Below are 20,502 nucleotides of genomic sequence, written 5' to 3' on the forward strand. Positions count from 1 at the left end.
TATGTTGGTGATGATATTACTTCAGTTGAGAACATTCATTTGCATCACTGCCGTCAGTTGTTCATAGGATGTTTTGTGACAAAACGGAATGTGGACCAAAATTCCTGGAGCTGGCCATATTCTAAGCAAAGGCAGCGCAATGTTTGTTCCCACTGTTTCCAGTTTGTTCTCTCTGTTTCCAGTTTTCTTATGCCAAATTGACAGGAATTTATGCTATCTTTGATTACAGACATTGCTGTAAATATCCTGTAAATATTCTGATGGCAGATTCAATCCAAATGAAGTGCAAGACCTGAGCAGCATTACTATCGCCAAAACAAAGTCTAGGATACTCTTCCCGCTTTTTTCCAGGATGAATGCTTTTGCTTCTGTCCTTCTTATCTGTATTTGTTTCTCCTTTACAGATATACAGCTATACAGATATATGGATTGGAAAGTGGAGGAAACATGGATCCATGTATTCACCAACACTTTTTACCCCTTCCCATTTCACCTGCATCAGAAAAAGAGTGCATCATAGCTCAAAATTATAACCATAATTCAAATTGCTGTCCACAATCCAAATTTGAATAAAAGTCACATCATAAAAAGTCAAAGGATGGTGGAGAAGAAGTATCTCCATTTTCTGACACCAACATCAAGGTTTTTCCTTTTATGTGGCAGAAAGGTCACATAGCAGATATGAAGAAGTCTACACAGACTGTAAATCTCAACTTTTAGAAGGGGAATGGTAATAATAAAAAACCTAAGACTATCAAACAACAAAAAAACCAGAACAGTTTAAGATGTCAGCCTAATTTTGTCTGGGCAACAATGAAAGTATTTTAAGGAGACCCTGTACGGAGAAAATTAAGACTGCTATCTGACATGCAGTCCTATCTCCAGGTTACCTTTATGACAGCCTGCATAAGCAGTCAGACAGAGACAGAGATGGACAGAAAAGTGAATGCTCCACTGGCTGCCTGCCATTCTCTGTACAGTGACTGATAATAATACTTAATCAAATTCCTATCTGGGGTCTTTATCTTGCACCAGTGTATGCAGCCATTCACTTGTTATTTGGCTCACGTCTCTCTGTTGCTACTAACAATCTGAAAATGATAACATTTGCTGCTATTTTTATTCCTTTTCCAGGGAAAGATAGGTTTCTTCTTTCTTATCCTCCCTTCTCCCTCCCCCAACATACATATATTGGATTATTGGCCTTCAGCTGAACTCTATAACACTGAACAAGCTCCAGTCTTTTTCTTGCAGATTAACATTTTAACAGAAATGCTTCATGTTTATGAAAATGGTGAATTCATATACACAGCTGAACTTGGCTACATAAGGGGTTGAATGTTTAAGAGGAATTAAAAATACTGTTTTACTGTTAATAAATTCTGGACACAGATAGATTTTGACAAGTAAATATCCCACAGCACTAGAAATGAGGCTTTAGTCAAAAGCATGTGGGTTAAAAGTCCTTTGGTAGCAAAGGTGGATATTCAGAAGGCACATTTGGCTAGGCACTCCAGGATCTATTTAAGGCTGTCACATTAACACTCTTTTCTTCTCCTCCTTGATAGACTAACGGTGTAGTCCAGGTTCTTCTTAATTGTTTTTAGTCGCTCATGTGACTGTGATAAAGGCCTGTCTCAGTTCAGGTCTTCAGTAGGAAAAACAGAGTGAACTATTTAATGAAATACAGTGTAAAAGTAACCATACTAAGGCTAAATGTGGGTCTCTGAGTGTATTTAATGTGAATTAGATATACCCAGAAGACTGAAGTTGGCTGCTAACTACATTTTGTAGAAGTTTTAGATCTGACAGTCCTAACTTCTGTTTACTACTACTCCCCAGTGACGTACAGGGAGAGATACCTGAAGATCAAGTAGTGTTAATATCTCAAAGTCAAGGTTTAATGGAGAAATAAGGCTTCAGAAACACCCATTCTGACTAGGATGGCAACAGCAAATCATAGTTTGCCCTCTTTCCTTCCATTTCAGTGCTCCTCACTAAACAAAACCAAGGTGGAAACAACCTTGTAAAGAAGTCCTTAGTTCCTGAAGAGGCAGAGAGCTGTCCTGGGTTAATTTCTGATGGAAACAAGATTCTGGCTTCCCTTTCCAGCAACCAGGTTTTACTCTGGTTTTCAGAGCTCAGTCACACAACAGTACTTTGAAATTCTAGGCAGATTTACTCCATGAATTTCTCGAACATTTAGGAGCACTGGATTTGTATCTTATCTCCTTTATGTGAGATGGAATTGGGATGGGGATGGTAGTTTAAGTTTTTACTTGTCTTTTATAGACTTCACAATTTTCTGCATCTTTGGTGGGAACTGGCCCTGACCCTGAAGTTTTTCATGAAGTGAGGGGAGGAGAAAACTGAATACAGCCACATGACATCCAGCAACAGCAAGTGAAGAGACATAATTTTGGCAGGAGTGGACAAGCTAGCTGGGAAAGTCAACAAAACAACGTGCATATCAGACTTGGCTTAAGCTAAACATTAAGCTTGTTTAAGATACCAACTGGAGCAAGCTAGGTCCAGAAGTCAGATTTCTTTTTTTTTTTCCTGAATATAATTCACCATTTCAAGAGTCAATGAAAGGTCAAATCTGAGCTCAGACTAAATTTATAAAAAAACACCTTTTTCTGAAAGATTTAGAAAAGGAAAGCAGAATTCACAAATATCCAAAATATACTGAAGTGACACAGCTTGTTTAGCTTTCTTTGCCAAACCAGAGGAAACTATGAAAGAGAAACAAAGATTATAAAACCAAAATAATAATTGCTATGTTTTAAACTGCTCATTTGAGTAATCTGAGAAGGGTAAAAAGATGTAAATAATTTATAGGCTCCATCTTTATTTGCTCCATAAAATTAGAAATTTGTTCTAGAAAACAACCAAGCATAAGACAAAAAAAATTTTTACTTTGTCCTTTTGTCTTAATTTTATATTTTCCATTAGCAACATGCAAAGATGAAAGGATCTAATACCTTAAATGTCAAAATAAGCTAGTAGCACACAATAATAATCTCTCAGCATCAGTAACTTGAACAGAAAAACAAGAAGTTTAAATTAGTTAAACTATAAGCAACATCCCTATTTCAAATTCTTCAGGCTCTTTGACTGAATCATATCAACAAGGTTCCAGTTAAACAATTGTTATTTCTGAAATGCTTTCTTTAGCCTGTCATGACAATTTGATCTCTGGTTGTTTTCTCTAATATTCCATAATACACTAAATATCATTGGTTACACTGAGATTTCATGGAAGAACACTTACGGAAGCTGATAATAGAAAAAAATAGAAATGGAAGTTGATGGAAATTAGCATAGGAGATGGCTGCCAAGTGCTTTGTAAGGATAAGAATCCTAAGAAGGTCATTCAAAGTCCATTGGTGCGACACGAAATGGATGAGTTGGAGGTGAAGTCATAAGGTAGTCAGGAGATCGGAGTCAGAGCTCAGCAAAGGAAATGCTACTAAATATCAATGATAAGAATTGACATTCACATCAATGGAAGCCAGCTGCCTGAGCTCAACTTGAGAAAGCACAACATTAGAAGGGAAAGAAAAACTCCTGTGGGCACAGGCCCAAATTTGCCTTCCAAATTAGTTATTTAAAGTACATAGACAGAAAAAATGTATAGCAATAATTTTATTACATCCAAATTATTTCTACATCTAAAATTAAACTAATATTAGTGGTTTGTGCTGATATTTCATAACAGGTGAGACTATATTTGTTTTAATATTACTAATCTCATAATTATTTTTCATCATATATAGTCCCAATAAGATAAAAAATGAGAAAGTACATTAAAAGCTCATTGCTATTAATCTCTGTAATTTCAAGCAATAATAATTTTTTAGCAATTTTGTAATAACGTCAATTCAGAAAGTGTCATGTATATGAGAGGGTGTTCATTACCAACTCCATATGAAATTAAACTGACATTTCAGACATTCCAAAGTAGTTGTAACCCAAACATTAAACTTACTGCAGCTTTTCACTCACATGGTCTCTCCAGCAAGCAAAGTTTTGAAAACACATTGCCTTAAGCTATTAATACATTTAACTGAAAAATGTATATATTTTACCTATCTTTTCAAAATTACAGTTTATAATTTTTGTGCATATAAACTATGTATCTGCTTTCCACCCAACTTCTTACTTCATAGCCAGAACATGTCCCTTTTTTTTCCTCCATTCTTATTCTGTATAAATAAACAAATTACACTCCAACCACCCAGATCAATGAGTTTAACTTTCCCCAAGATACATCTGTCTCTTTCTATGGATTCTAAAGCAGCTAATGGAAATTCTAACATTGGTGTCTTTATAAGATTACTAAAGATTACTAAAGCTAATAGAGGTGAATCCAAGGCCTAGAGCAATAGCAACAGGAGATCTATTACATTAGTTGTTGTACTCCATGATCATGGAATTCAGCAGTGTTAGACTGAAGTAAAAGCAGCTTGAGTGGGTAAAAAAATAAGGCATCAATAAAAAAATGCTATAAAAAATGCAATAATTTGTCAATTAAATTGAGAATTAAAATACAGCATAAAAAAAAGAAGGTAAAGCAAGAAATACTATAAATGATGCATGTTAAATAACCATAAAACACTAAACCTGAAAAAAACACTATGAATTCAAATCACAACAGGGTAGATATCAGTTCCCACCACCAGAAACATCCACAGATCTTTAATTCTTCTAAAACATACAGTATTGCAGGTGGATTTGATTACTTTTACACAGATTAATGTCTGCATTATTGCTGTACCTGCAGTCAAATTTTAGTAAAACTATCCCCAAAGTTATTTCTGCCAAGATGTGTTCCCCTTTACCATATCATTCCCCTGAACATGTGTTTCTATTATCCTTTTGTGAATATTTGTCACCTGTTTATAAAGCCATACTCTGAAGGTAAAGTAATACCCTGGCAATACAAATATCTGTTGGGTAGCAGAAATCTTTTAGTAAATGTATAAATGGATTATTTCTTCTGCAAATAGTAATTTGTGGATTGGGGTAAGCAATTTAGTCCCAAAGAAAAAGATGTCATTTTCCAATGGAAACATTAATTCCTTCATTATGTGGAAACATGTCAATTCATTGATATTATCCAGAGCTAATAGAGATTAGTTTATTTAAGATTTGTAGTAGACACTATATCTGGAAAAATTTACAGATATTATCTGTAACTCCACAGTCCATTTAATGCAAAAGAGCTTTATATACTTTATCAACCTAATATTAAGAAGTCACCTCTGTCATCTTTTGCAGTGTTCTCATTTCAAGCAGAGAAATTGATAGCTGTGTAGGCTGCTCAGCGATGTAGTGTGATACAAATAGGAAAGGTAATAAAATGGGCTGAGACAGAGCGAGAAGAACAACACATCTAATTGAAACAGCAAGAATTAAGTGAGCAGGATGGAATTTACTTCATCTGTGCTTAGCCATTTTAGCCAGGACATTAGTAAGCATGCTTATTCATCCAAGTGGTATTTGCACACAAATAATCAAGTCTACAGCTTCATGCCTCGCTGGAAAATACAAGGCCGATCTGATCTGTGATCACTAGTGTAAATAAAGAATAGCTTCATTTAACCCAGTTGTATTCCAGCAGTGTAAAGCCAAAGCAGACCCAAAGATCTCACTGAGTTAGTGTCTCTAACACAGATCTCTGCTGTGAAAAAGCGGGTACACTAGTGTAACAGTCACTCAGATAGTCATGATTATTGTAACTACTTCCTGACCTACTCAGAAATTTCATTTTACATTCCCATCTTCATGCTCATCAGACTCCAGTCTGATTACTGTCAGGAGATTAATATGCACCTAGACTAAACACTAGCTTTCAGCTTTAAGTGATCTAAAAAGACCTTTATTTTATCACAAAAAACCCTTAGTACTTCCTTTGCCACCAGCGTTCTACCCCAGAAGCTTGTCATCTGGCCTTCCACGCTGTAGATGTGATCTAACAGCTAATAAAATCTGAAGATACTTTTTTAAACTATATTGGGAGCTACAATGATCTCTCCTGCATCTCAGCAAAGGCTAACATGAAATGGTATTTGGAGCAGCCCCTGGAGGAAGAACGGCACAATTCAAGCTATCATTTAATCTAGATTTAATACAAATTCTATTGTGCAATGTCCAGTGAGTGAGTTTCATACTAAGCAGCCTAAAGTTGCAATTACATTTTATATAACATATAAAGTTATATAAATTTTAAATTATTAATGGTAAAAGAATATAAAATTACAAAAATTTAAATTATATAAAACCACATTAATTTTATAAAATTAGATTTTATAAGAGCTCTTATAAGGGCTATTAAAAGCTTTCTCAGGAATCCCTTAGGTAACAGCTGGCTATAGACTGGAGAAGTGTTCTCTGGTAGTGCTATACGCTTGTCTCACTTTTACATGCTTACAAGGCACTGACACTGACCCACCATAGTAGGTAGGCTCAAGTTTTTTACTTTAAAGACCTATATAATTTTACAGTTGAAACTTAGGGATATCTTGTATTATGAACCACTGAAATAACAGTTTTGTCCTGAAAGGTCAATTTGGCAACTATATGTACAGATCCAGCCTTTATACTCTTTGCGTCCATTTTTTTCATGTGTAATATTGAGAGATTAATCCTGAACTACTGTTAGTTCACAAAGCAATGAGAAATAATAAGGGGGTCTTCACTCAACCCTTTGAAAATTTAAAAGCCTTACATTAGTGTAAAGCCTAAAATGTATTACTGCCAAATACCAAAGCATTTAGGGATACATTTTCAATGCTCTGTGCAATGCAATAGTTTGACTAGTAATCAGTGATATTTTGAAAGGCAAGTATTTGCCTAAATATTGAATTCATGACAATGAAGGCAAATTTGGTTGTAAGAAACCTAGTCTATTGCCAGTACACAGTCAAACGCTTACATAAATCTTGTTAAAAACTCTGGCCCTGGCTAAGGGAAGAAAGGATTTTACTTTTTGCAATAAAATAAATTTTGACTACAGGCCTTTTCAGGTTAGTTTTTTTTCCAAGGATGTTCAGGTAGCTAATCGTCTAACCCCATACTTGAACATAGAGTAAAATTATGTTTATATTGACGAAGGATTTAATTCAGACTCTTGTAGATAAAGAAGCATATGTCTAGTACCTTTTTTTCTCTAAAGAATTATTAGTAGGGTTATTTAATTTTGCATGTTTTGATCACACAAAGAGGAAATGGAGGAAATTTGAGATCATTAGGCCAGATTTATTGCTGGCATTCCTCCACGGTTTTCAGGGGAAATACACTTGGGGAGAATTTGACCCAGAAAATCTGAATCTTTTTGCATATAATGAAACTGATCAAGGTCAACACCTGAAGGCAGGGCTGCTACACCACAAATGAAATTATTCCAATAGTTTTATTTTCTTTTTTTTTGAAAAATCCTATATCCATAAAGGAATCTTCTTCCTTTATGGAAAGTACTTCCACTTCCTGTGTTCTGTTTAACATAAACATATAGATCCTTTAACTCCAAAGAAGCTTATTTCACAGACAGCAGAATACAGATTTTAACCCAAAAAACTTAAGACCATACATGTCACTCTTCAGCTCAGATTATGCAAAAATTTAGGATGCACAAAGCAGAAACAGGGACACAGCCCAGCAATTTCAAAGAGCTTTACCTTCCTCTGAGCCTGTGTGGGCCAGATCACAGGGTTGCACAGCTGTCCTGAAGCTAAAGGAACCGTACAGCACTTACTCACCTCAAAATCTGATTCTGTGTGAACAAACAGGCATGCACATGCTGCAAGCAGATTCAAAGTTTTTTCTTAACTAGTATTCTGTATCTGATGGAAGCAATAATTTATATTCATTTTGCATCAAATGCTAATGATTTATTAACTATTTTAAGCTGCTGCTGCTTTTAATTTTTGTCCTTCAAGCTATGAGATGAGATAGACAACAGCAGATTCTGTAGATGGGTTTTCTTTCTTTGTAAATTAAATTTTAAACATTTAAACATTTTTTTAATCTAAAATCTATTTCTTAAAGGTGTAACTTAAATTCTCGTTATAACTGCCCTTTTGTGATATGGTGCACGGAATACTTAACAGAGGGAATGTTGTTGTTTAATTTGCACCTGCTACGTGCCAAGGATATAAAAAGATCTATCAAAGGTATTGCTGTGTCTGTTTGACAGTACCACATTTTTAGTGAAATGCTACCCGTCAGTTAACAAATTCTATTCCATTCTTCTTAAGGAATACAAAATCTTTTTGTAGCACACATTATTTGTATATAGATGGCTATACCAATGTTGAAGAAAGTAACAAAAAATTAATTGTTTTCAATGTTGTGAAAATTATTGTAAAGGTCTTTAATGGACAATTTATTTTTTTTTCTCCATACTAAAGTAGTAGTGTCCCCAGAATGATGATAATCTATTTCTCTCCTCACGCTACTGAGCTAGGAGTGACCTCACCTGACCCAATTGAAATTGATTTTGTTGTTGAACTCCTTGCTAGTGCAAATTAATCTTAGATCCATACAAGATCAGGGAAGCAAGACACAGAGTACAAAGACCTCAAGTACTGAGGGAAAAAATTAGTTCTGGAAAAAGTATTTTAAGTTTGGAAAGATAAATGGTTACAATGACTTGCTTTGATAGAACATCTGTAGGATAGGAGAAGAGAATGACAAGGGCTCTGTGAAAAAGCTGTAACTTAATAGCCTAATTTCCTGCCTGACCCCAAAGAAATATCTGTCTGTTTCTGACAGTTGATGAAAATGCACCAGCATTTGATTTGCTCACCACTGTGGGACAAGTTCAGTCCCATCTCTCCCTCGTTCCCTTGAGCTACATGGATGCAACAGACAGGCTGTATTACTGGTTTCCACCTTTTTTGTTATAAAAATACATGACTTGCTTTTTCTTTTTTCTCCTAAAGATATTCGTGCTCCCTTTTTCATCTGTTTCACTATTTGTCTTGTTTCCCCTGCAACAGCTGATCTCCCTTCCTAGCCATTTGAAACAATATGCATTTCAATAAATTCTCATGTCTCAAAAAATGTCTAAAAGCAAAAAGAAACCTTACCTTTGCAGACATATAATGTCATTCGTGCTTAGAGCATCTGTTCTATGCTATATGGGTTCTACTGTAGTGAATGCCAAATATAGCTAACACACTGGCCTTATTTTTACACTCTCTAAAGGATTCCTCTGAACACCCTGGGCTTTGACAGAACTCAAAGCTATCTGATATTGTAGGGCCCCTGCAGCCTGTATTACTATAACAACCAATCACTAATGCCTGATTTATCAAGCTATATATGGAAAAAAACTGTGTAAAAAATAACTTTGACTTGAGACTTATATGCTTCTCCTTGAAAAAAATCCATGATAAATGCTATATCCTGAAATAAAATGTTCCAATATTGTATAAATTAATGCTAAATAATTCAGATGGAATAAATTAAGACTCAGCCATTGTGCAAAATCATTTATTGTAGCTTTGAAAAAGATCTGAGGCCAAAAAAAGGGGGAGGGAGGAAGAAAAAAGCCAGCAACTTTCTTAATTTCAGTGTGTGAGCTGACTATGTCTTGATTTGCTAATTTAGGTATTGTGCTTACAAATATAGGCATGAATCCACTTTTTTCTTCCTTTGCTTTTCTTTTTTTTTTGCAGTGAATAATTATTCCCACTTTAAAACTAAAATAATTTTACAAGTAACTTTCGATTAACAAGTCATTTCAAATAATGAAATTAGAAATTTAATGAGATGTTTAAGTAACAAACACAACAGCTGAAAATCCATACAGCTTTTCTCAGACTAGTCTGGAAGACTACTTGAAAACTCCATGAGCTATAGAGATCAGCTAAACAGTCATAGATGGACATGTACTGAAACGTAAATCAGGACTGAATTAATCAGAATGTTCTATGTAGTCCTAATGTCATGATGGGGAAGAAGTTACGATGTGATAGTTTCTAAAGATATATTCACAGCTATGAGACTTCACAGCTTCCATAAACACAGTGAGCTCAGAGAACCCTATATAAAGCATTGCTTTTTGGATGACGCTGCAGTTACTCAGTTGGAAGTCCTACCGCCACCTCTCTAGTGAATTCACAGTAACTTCTCAACTGATAAACATGGGAAAAACAAAACAATCCAGGAGAGACAGAGACAAGCTTTCTGGGCCAACATTGCAAACAAACTAACAGGGAAGTCTCTAAGGAACCAGGAAGTCATGCTGGATGATGCAAAAAGCCAGGGCTTCCCATGGAATAGGCTTCAGATACAATAGATACCTACTCTATTCTCATATTATTTTTATTTTTCAATAGCTGAAATGATATTTTGATTTAAGAGAGTTTGGGGGCATTATAATATATTTCTCTACATAATGGTGATACACACATAAAATGCTATATATAAAGACTTAACAAGAACATCCAGTAATAAATAGTCTATGCCAGATCTAAGGCATAGACTGGAAAATGTGTTTGCTTTTCATCATGGAAAAGCAATAATTTTAGAAATTGTATAATATTTCATGACAAAAGGGTCTATATTAACATTATGAAATGCAAATTATGAAGCATTTTACCTGATACATTTTTGCAAATTTCCACTTATTTCGCTGGAAATATGCTAGTATATGTCTAGGCAGAATTATTCTTGCAGTAAATGTGTTTAATTCCACAGATTTGAAAATATTACTAGCAAATCACTGTTTATGTGAAGAGTTCTAAAAATATCAGCAGTTAGATGCACCTTAAAAAAAACCCACAGTGATGTTTAAAAGAGTATAAAATACTACACAGACTAGATAGAAAATGAAATATGTTCATAGATGGCCATCTCTATTCCGTAGCAATGCACTGTCCATTAAAATAGTGCTTTTGTAAGTCACAGAGATCATGTTTGTGATGACAAATGAAGTATTGAAATTTAATGTAAAATAAATCTAAAAATAAATCTAAAAATAAAATCAGCCAATATGAGCCTCCCAAAGATATTTTCTAATGTTTCAGCTTTCTAAGGGTGGTATTCATCAGTAGTCAAAACCAAAATGTGATGACTAATCCAGAATTCACTACACTACATCATTTGTCTGAAAGGAGATGAAGTTCAGAATAAGAAGACAGCACCCACGTATTCATTATGTCTACAGAAGCACAAAATTATTTTATATAGGTTATTTTCTAATGAGTATGAAATACTAAAGAAAACAGTAAACACTTCCTGACTGCTGATTTAACCAGTCAAAATAGATTATGTTCACTTACTCATGGACTAATCATGCAGAGTTAATCAATACTGTAATTACAATAGATAAGAAAACAAAGAGGAAAAGAAGTGACAATAAGTTATTGCAAACAGGTTTCTGTTTCTCCAGAACATTTCCCCCCAAAATGTTATAGCTGGTCCCAAAACTATCTACAGTTTTAAGTACAAGACAATAAAGACACCTAATAAAATGAGTAATTTAAAAAAATGGTTTAATTTTTTATGTTTTGATGTGTGTCAGAGAAGTTCAGTAAAACAGAGCTATGCAAATTCACAATAGTAGTAAAGAATTAAAGCCCTGTGGAAAAGTTCTCAAGACTATGAAAATAAAAATCATTTATGCTCTTAAAAATTTTCTCATTTAGTGTTTCCAAGTCTAAAACTTCTATGGTATCGAAGAGGTTACAAAAAAATGAAGGGGACTTTTCCAGAATCTAGTTGCCATTTCTGGTTTAATGGCAATAGTAACTCCTAATTTGGGTGTTTCAATATATACTTGAATCATGCCCCAGTGTGCAGAGCTGCACTTTCCCAAAGAGTTTGCCAACAAAGTTTGTTCTGGGTATCAGTAAAATCAATTGTTTTAACCTCCTGGGAGTTGTGAGGAGCCCATATTTCTTTCAGATCTGCCTTTCCCAAGTCCAAAAAAGGGCCTTGCACATAGTCTGGTGGGACAGTCTGGCTGTCCACACAACTGGCAACACATTGAGCTGTTAATGACATTGGAACAGAGCATTAAGCTGTCAGTCAGGTGGATTCCACCACACATTTTCAGGCTTGCTCTTTGAACGGCTAAAATGTCTTGTTTTGAAATGCTTCTAGGATCATCGTTTATTTAGACCATAACTGATCTGTGGGCTGGCCATCACAAGATGAGAGTCCACTGCATGACCAACACCAAAACCATCTCTCCAAGGGAAAAGTTAATTCAGTTGTTCAGAAAGAGTTTCAGCTTGCCCAACACAGCAGTGGAAAGACTATGTGGGAGGCTCTTCCAGTATTAAAAAATCCCAAACCCTAACACCAGACCTACCAGTAGTTCACAACTTCATTTTTGGGGGGAAAAAAGTTAAAATCCTGTTGTGGGATAACAATATATCAATTGGCCAAGCAAGAAATATTCAACTAAGTGACCGGTAACGAAACAATCATCATTTCAGTTACCATAATTAGGCTCCTAAAACACATGGAAACAGTTTCCAGATCTGGAGTTGTAGTAGTACCTGATGATATAAGTATAAAGTGTTTCTGCTGTTGGTTGCAAGCCACAAAAAGTATAGTCATATATATTACATAGGAATGACAGAATTTTTTGCTCCCTTGAAATTGTTGTTCTCCATTTTTACCGTTAAATTAGTGTTGCTTCTGTATTTACTGTGTCAAGTGACATACATATTAAAGCTCAATGGGTTTAAAAATGTGTAAATCTTCACGTTGCTTATGAGAAGAGTCAAAATTTGAATTAGTCTGAGGTTCAAGGACCTCGTCCCTTCCCCTCACCACCCATGTCGGAAAGATATTGGATTAATCCTGGGTTCTTTTGAAGTGAACCCAAGAGTTCTTCCTCAGAAAGCGCCTCATTGTGGTTTTCACTGTAGCAGATCTAAAGGTCTTTTACAGCACACAATATCAATACCAGGTCTGACTCCCTCTGCCATACTTCAACCAGTATCCTGTCAGATTTTTGTGTCCTTAAACTCCTTCACGTGCTCTCATGCCACAGGACAGGTATGCAGCATATACACCTGGTTTTGTAATATACACAAGCTTAGTTTTATACCTTTCAGCCTGGTGCCTTTGTTCATTGCCAGACGTGAACTAAGGAAGATGAAGGTATTGTGAATGGTCCTAACCAAGATGAGTTTAAAATGTGAAGTACTACACAGTGGTAGAGGCTCAGTCATGAAGGAGCTGTGACACTATGGAGAACGATCCACAGATGAGTGGCTTTGGGGTAATACCTACCTACCACTGCCATGGTGCAACATTTTGAACAACTTAAATTTGCTGCTAAGGAATGGGGATATCAATCCTTGTGAGATAAAACAGGATGAGATTTTCCCAGCTACTTCTGCAATCCATGGCTTTGTATGCTGGAGACATAAATGTGTTCATGTGCTTCAGGGGAGCGGGACTCTCTTCAGCTCTCTGGGGGGGGGTTGTGGAGTCCTTTTTCTTCCATCTGTAGGAACTTTTCCATTGCTGTAAAACTATTCTGGACTAGACCTTATATCATTGGCCATTTCCAGACACAGGTAACTCCACTACCATTTACCTGTAATTAAGTGTAGTTGTGTTTGCCCTCCTTACATATAATCACCATATTTCTATATGGTAGGTCTCGGTGACACTAGGTGCCATCCTTAAAAAGGCATAGTCTGGAGTAACATAAAACATATATGTTTGTTACTACATAGCATGTAAATATTTTTTCTTGGCAAGGCTTTAGTGTATCAATGGCTGTTAAACATACTTTTGCCAAGGATCTGCAAGGAATCTAATTTATGGTCATTGCCTAACAGACTGTTTAAATGTTAATGAATCAGGTAGCTGAATTACATGCATGAATAGCTGCATAGAGTTATTTTAAACAGGCTGCAAAGGATGGAATTACTAATGCAGCTCACCTGTCACTAATGCTAAAATGTGAAATTTGTTTCGAAGTTACACATACATATATTCCAGCTTCAGCACCAGTAGCGTTTGGTAAAGCTGTGTGGTTGCTAAGTTAATGAATTTTGTCCTGCCTCTTTGTATAAGCCTTTAATCCTGTGCTAAGAGGGAACTGCATGCAAGGGAAGAAATTGTTTTATCCCTCACTTTCTATGATGGAAGCTGTGATCATATGTATGAGGGGTACACTGGAAATGAATCAAATGCTCACTTTTAATAATCTTATTGCACTGCTAGTGTAGGATGTTTCACCTTTACAGATAGGAATTGCTCTTTGTTTCCCTATTTCTTCACCATTTAAAGCAAAACCCTAACTGGAAGGATGTTTTCCTTAATCATATGGAAATATAGAATCAATTTGTTGATGAGGGACCTCAAATAAAAGTTATGAGTTTTATGGTCGATCGATCATTAAAAATATTTCTGCAGATGACTCAGAGGTCCAGAGCAATTATAAAATTCTACAGGATTCCAATCTGAATAGCTATTTTGAGAGACATAGTCTCAAAATACTGTGTATTAATTGAACGCAAGCAACTGCATTGCTTTTGTTTAAGTCAGAAGGAGATAACAAAAAAGAAAAAGAAAGGAAAAACATGGAATTTTATGGATTTCCTTAAAATAAAATTGGTTTCAATACTTGATTTAAAATCATGCAAAAACACATAATCAGAGCTGACAAAAAGAACGTGTATACTTAAGTCATCTAAAGATATAACACAAAAGGCTAAATGAAAAAAAGGCAATACATTCGATATAGGCAAAACCAGATTAATAAATCTAACAGAGTTCACTCATATTAATCTTCAGTTTGCACAGGCAAATCAGGCATATCTTGGCACCACTGAAAGGAAGCCTCGTTATAACTGGAATAAAAACCAAGCCTAAAAAGCAAGCACTTTATTTACCAGAAAGAAAATCATAAGTATTTTAGCCTTGGTCAACAGCCCCATCTGTCCATTAAATACCATCTATTAAAGAGACACACAACAGAGCAAACATAAAACATGCATGCACTGTTTTCCAGGTTTTTTCAGTATTTTGAAGGCTTCTGCTCTAGTAGTCTTTTGCTTTTGGCTCTCCTCTGCATCCACTGCTTTGATATATTCCCATATTAAACTATTTCACTACATCTCAAATGGTGCTGACCCTTTTGTATTTCCCAGTTGCTCACCATACACATTTATACAGCTATGATGCAAGCCCCCTCCCATCAGACAATGTTTCACTGCAGTCTCAGCTCCTCTTCATGCATTTTCATCCCTATTTGCTTTAAAAGAAGAAAGAAGGATTGGCAAAACTTATGTTTTTTCCACCTAAAGGAAAAAAAAAGGAACCTATAATAACATAATAAATTTGATATATTCCAGGTCCAGCTGTCTACTTCTATTGGCTAATGGAGTCCTCAATTTCTCTATCTAGATAGAAAATAAACATAGCACCATTCTTTAATTATACAATAAATTACACACAAGGAGCCTTTAGTCCTAAAGAAGGCAAATGATGAGCTACCACATTATTGATACATGTTGTGAACATATAACAATGCCAGTGACAGCCGTATATGAGGTTCCTGAGGAATTAAGTGTCAGATTTTCAGGTATCTTTTGGAATCTGAGAATCCTGATAGGCATCAGCATTTGAAAATCCTTCTTGGTGACAGCCTTTATGTATTTCAAGGGAAGCTAACAGTCTAAATCAAGAAAGAACGTTTTAAAATCCTACTATGCTTTAAATGGCTGGTCTTAAAATTTAGTAGAGGCTTTACTATAAATGCAACACAGATCTTCTGAGAGCTGGCTGGAGCAGCATGCAGCATGAATTCTCATAAATCTATTAGTGTAATATTCAAATATTGATCTGCAGAGAGATCTGCAGACTGTATGTAATGCAAACAAGCAACAACTGAAGATCCCTCTTCACCGGCAAAGTCTTAGCAGATTTGTCAAGTTTTCTTCTATTCATATCCCTGACCTTCATCAAGTACCTAGTAGTTTCATATGATTTCCAAGTGAAGATGTACATCCTGAAAATTATCCTACAGCTGCAAAAAGCAAAACATGCTGTACCTCTTTGCTGCCATGCAAAGCAGTTTTCTTTCAGAAGAAAGGAATATGCACAGAATGAGGCAAAGAAAAAGGCATTTATCTCACCACTCGCCATTAGTCAAGGACATTTATAATTGCCATTCTTTGCACTTTCTCCTTGATGGTGCTGCTTCCTTCACAGTATCTCTGTAATTCATGTAGGAATTACTTTAAGGTAACTGTAAGCCTCACCAACTCCCATGCTGCTAGTTCTGAAAAAATAGTGACAAGCAAAGAAATAACCACATGATTTGTTTTGCTTGCATCTTTCAGGCTTTATCCTTCACTCCAGTGTTATCCACTCTACTTTTTAATACAACTTTTTATGAATAAGTAGGTGACCACCCACAAAAATCCCTAGTGACAGTGCAGTGCCCACTCATCTTTCAATCAATACTTCATGCACAACACTACGAGAATGAAGAAGGGTCTTAATAACAAATATGCAGAAGTAATTCAATTAAAGCATTTTTTTGCAGAGAAGTAATTAAGGCAAGATATTGTGATTCTTATTCAGGACTTTTTTAGCCCCTAATTGAGTAATATTGCCACCAAAATAAATTGACTTGTGGAGGAAGACAATGATGTGAGGCATCATGGGAGGATTTCAGGCCGTATGAATAAAGTGTTATTGACTACATTCTGATATTTAGTTGTCCATTCCGTGCCTAATTAGAGGACCTTCAAGGGTGAAAGGCAGAAAAGTATCTGCAGGAAAGAGCAAAGGAAAAAAAAGTTTGTGAAATAAAAGGGTGCTTAAGTCTTCATCCTTGGAAGGCTGCTTCCAGGATATCAGACAATAGAGAGCTCTGTGCTCCGAATGCCAGCCAGCTTTGCTGTCATGCAGTGCTGGAGGCCTTCATGCTGGATTATATGTACAAGAACTTTTCTTTTCTAGACTCATGATAACACAATACCTTTCAATTTGAATGTAGCATAAGGTCCTCATAAACATCCAGCTGCACTGATAAAATCTGTTTTTTCACAGGTGAACTCCCAAACAGTTCAAGAGTGCTTTTTAAAATGAAGTAAAAATGCTTAGCATTCATCTGCAAGTTTCTGGTAGAAGAGTAGAGAGTGTAGGTGAAAACCACATGTATGTTTTGTAAATAAGTAGAAAACCCATATTTGCTGCCACACTAGTAAGCAAAAGCACACACAAACAAGTAATTTAGCACTCCGTGCAGTCATACAATACCAATGATCATGTGTGTAGGTGCAAATGTACTAGTACATGGCCACAATAATTGTATGGACATGTACTCTGTTCACACTTAAATGTTTAGCTTGTATAATATTATACACTGGGACTATTCTACCCCGTTTGCAGCTTTAAACTTGTACAGGTAACTGTTTTCTAAAAAATAGTTCTCTGTGTGAATTGGCAATTGCTTCAGTCAGCACTAGTGTATTAGGTATACATTAATGAAAGTTTCTTCCTTAACTTCCACATTCGAGTTGTGATTTTCAAGTAAAACTCCTGGTTTAATTTTTCATTACTGAGTCAAATACAGAAAGGGACAAGTGTAAAGCTAAAATTGCCATTTCCAAATTCATGTCTGCTCATTCTGCTCCCATGTCATCCCGTTCAAACCCTAGCCTATGAGGAGAAACTGTCTTGCAGGCAGTTTTTTTGCGGGCTTTATTATTTATCAAGAAATGCCTAGAAAGGGGGTTATAATCTGCACTTTCTAGATCCTAACAGAATACTGTTAGCAATCCAGTCTGCCTTAGATCTAGTACCTATCAATATGTTAGATATCTAGCATAGTTTTCTTGATATAAGTACCTAAGATTCATGTAATCACTTGAAGAAGTTTGGAACGTCACAAGTCAATACCATAACACTTGTCCTCTATGGACTGAAAATAAGCATACTGAAAGTTCTATGTACAGGGAGACCAAATTTCACCCATAATGCTGTGTGGTATGCAAAGAAAAAGTACGTATAGTATGTAATATATTTTTCTAAAGTGAAATTGAGAAGGTAGTGTGTTCAGCAAATCCAAGTATTCTTACTGTTTCCTTGCACATTTTTGGAGAACTGAACAAAGGTTAGAAAATCTTTTGCAAACACTTACAAAGGCTTGGTTGAATTTGTCATCAAAGTACCATTTAATGTAGAAGTTGCTAAGTATACTGATGAAAGAATAATAGAAATATGAAAAGTATAGCCCTTAAAATCCCTCCTTAATTCAGTTTCTATCTCTCCTTTCCTTTTGACTGTGCATCTCACTTTTATTCAGTCTGCAATCAATGATTTCAGTAATGCTTCCTAATTTCACTATGATTCTAACATTTTTATCCTCACTACACTTACTGCACAAGCAATTAATTTTATTTAGATGAAGATGGCTGCAAGGTTAAAGCCAAATGCATATGAAAAATCTTACTGTACCATAAATATTCAAAAGATCAGGTTAATAAATTACACCTTCTGGAGACGATGTTTTCTGCCTGATTTTCAGCTCAGTAACAATGACATTGCTTCACTGTCCTCACTGGACATACTTCTGAATTTTTTGGTTTATTCAAGAATTAATTTCCTATTGTATATCAAGTGTAATTTTACATAGAAAAAGGTGCTAGAACAGTAATGCATAAAACAAAAATGCTGCAAACAACACTGCAGTGTGACTTGTAGGCAGAGGAAATTCTAGTCTGCCATTCTGACCCTTTCTGTCTTGAAATTATTTTTGCTATTTACAGTGATAATATAATGAAATGACTAATTGTGAGAACTACTGTACAATAATTTCCAAGTAGAAATCACAGATTTCTTTTCTTAAATCAGGCTTAACACAGTATAAAATTAATTCTAGATAATTGTTTCTCATATTTCCCATCTCAATGCTTCTTAAAACTAAAAGGATATCGTAGCCTCCATTTATTTCCTAGTGTGCATGTATTTAAAGAAAGACACATGCACACACAAAGAAAGCGTATACTCACCTGTAGTTAGCAGGGAGCTCAAAGGGGTCAATGAACAGTGAGACAGACCTCCCTTCTTGGTCATCTGCAATGGTAAGAGCTGAAGTAGTGCAGTAACAAGATCTCCGTGTGTACAGGGAGTTCACTTTCTCAATTTGATGAGATTTCACTGCCATCCAGATGGCTACAATAACTTCTTTGTACAACCTCTGTGGTAAATCCATACCTACTTTATTTTGACCCCTTTCCAAACTCCACATTAGAACTCTAAATTTTTACATTTATAATTAAAGAAATGTGACGTGGGGACAGCTTACAACTAAAATAGTCATACTTGCATAAAACAGATACAAATATTGTAAGCACCAGAAGGAAGTCATATTAGTGGACTTTGTTGGTGAAATTTTTGGAGTAGATGATTGCACATGATGTCAGTCAAGTTCAAGATTCATAAAAAAATATCTCTTGGAAGACTATTTCAGTCCACTTAAACTGTCTGCAGCAAATATGCACTCGCAGGGCCAGATTCACTACCATATTTCAATCATGCTGCAATGCAGTAGTGATGCCAGACAACACTAAACTCAACTTTCTCACCACTTAAGACATACCACAGATTTTCTTCACACAGGAGATGTCGAACAGCCAGGAGTATGTATGAATCCAGCCTACTTGGGGACATTTTAACATTAAAAAAACTGTTAAAATGTCACTTCACTCTCACTTATCATCACTCACTCCACTGTGTCATCTAAATCACAGAAAGGAAGCTGCTCACCTGATTATTGAATTTTGTCTCCGTATGTCCTTTTGATTCCTCACATTAACCAATAGGCAATTAAAAAAATCAGCAGAACAGACAGACAGGTTGAAGACAGCCAACTTAAATTTCACACTGCTGATTAATTCTGAGAGAATGAACACTACCAGAAGTTTCATTTTATTGTCATATCAAATCTTCGCATTTGACACTATTATGCATCTATCATTCATTTTGCAAATAAACTGTGCCTGTTCTTTGTACTTGACTACATGTTTTAAACTTCTGTTTGCCTGCTCAGAGCTATCCATTTATTTGTTGGAAAAATACGGGATGAGCATATTTTGCGTACATAAGTTTCAATGTCCTAAATCATCCAAGTCAATATCTAACAAGGCTTGTCAAATTGCAAACCTTTAAGTGCAAAACAAGCAGACAATTTACCCACTGTAGTCTGGACATTTGAAAGAATCAATCTCTGGCTTTAAAAAGACAACAAAGAAACTTAATAGAGATTTACTGCCTGCTCATGGGATGACTTCAACTTCTAGTCTTCTCTTCTGCTCTAACACACATTAAGGAGAAAATATACTGGAAGCAGTCCAAATGCATGGCAGATAGGACAGGAAGCATACTATCAGTATGAAATAAGTCACCCCCTAGCCTATCTTGAGGTGGACAGAGGGACTAGCCTGATACCAAGAGAGAAAGTAAGAAAGAGGTCTCTGATGTTGTCATGTCTTACTGGCGGCAGGC

The sequence above is a fragment of the Phalacrocorax aristotelis genome, chromosome 3, assembly GCF_949628215.1.
Source record: "Phalacrocorax aristotelis chromosome 3, bGulAri2.1, whole genome shotgun sequence".
Lineage (NCBI taxonomy): Eukaryota > Metazoa > Chordata > Aves > Suliformes > Phalacrocoracidae > Phalacrocorax > Phalacrocorax aristotelis.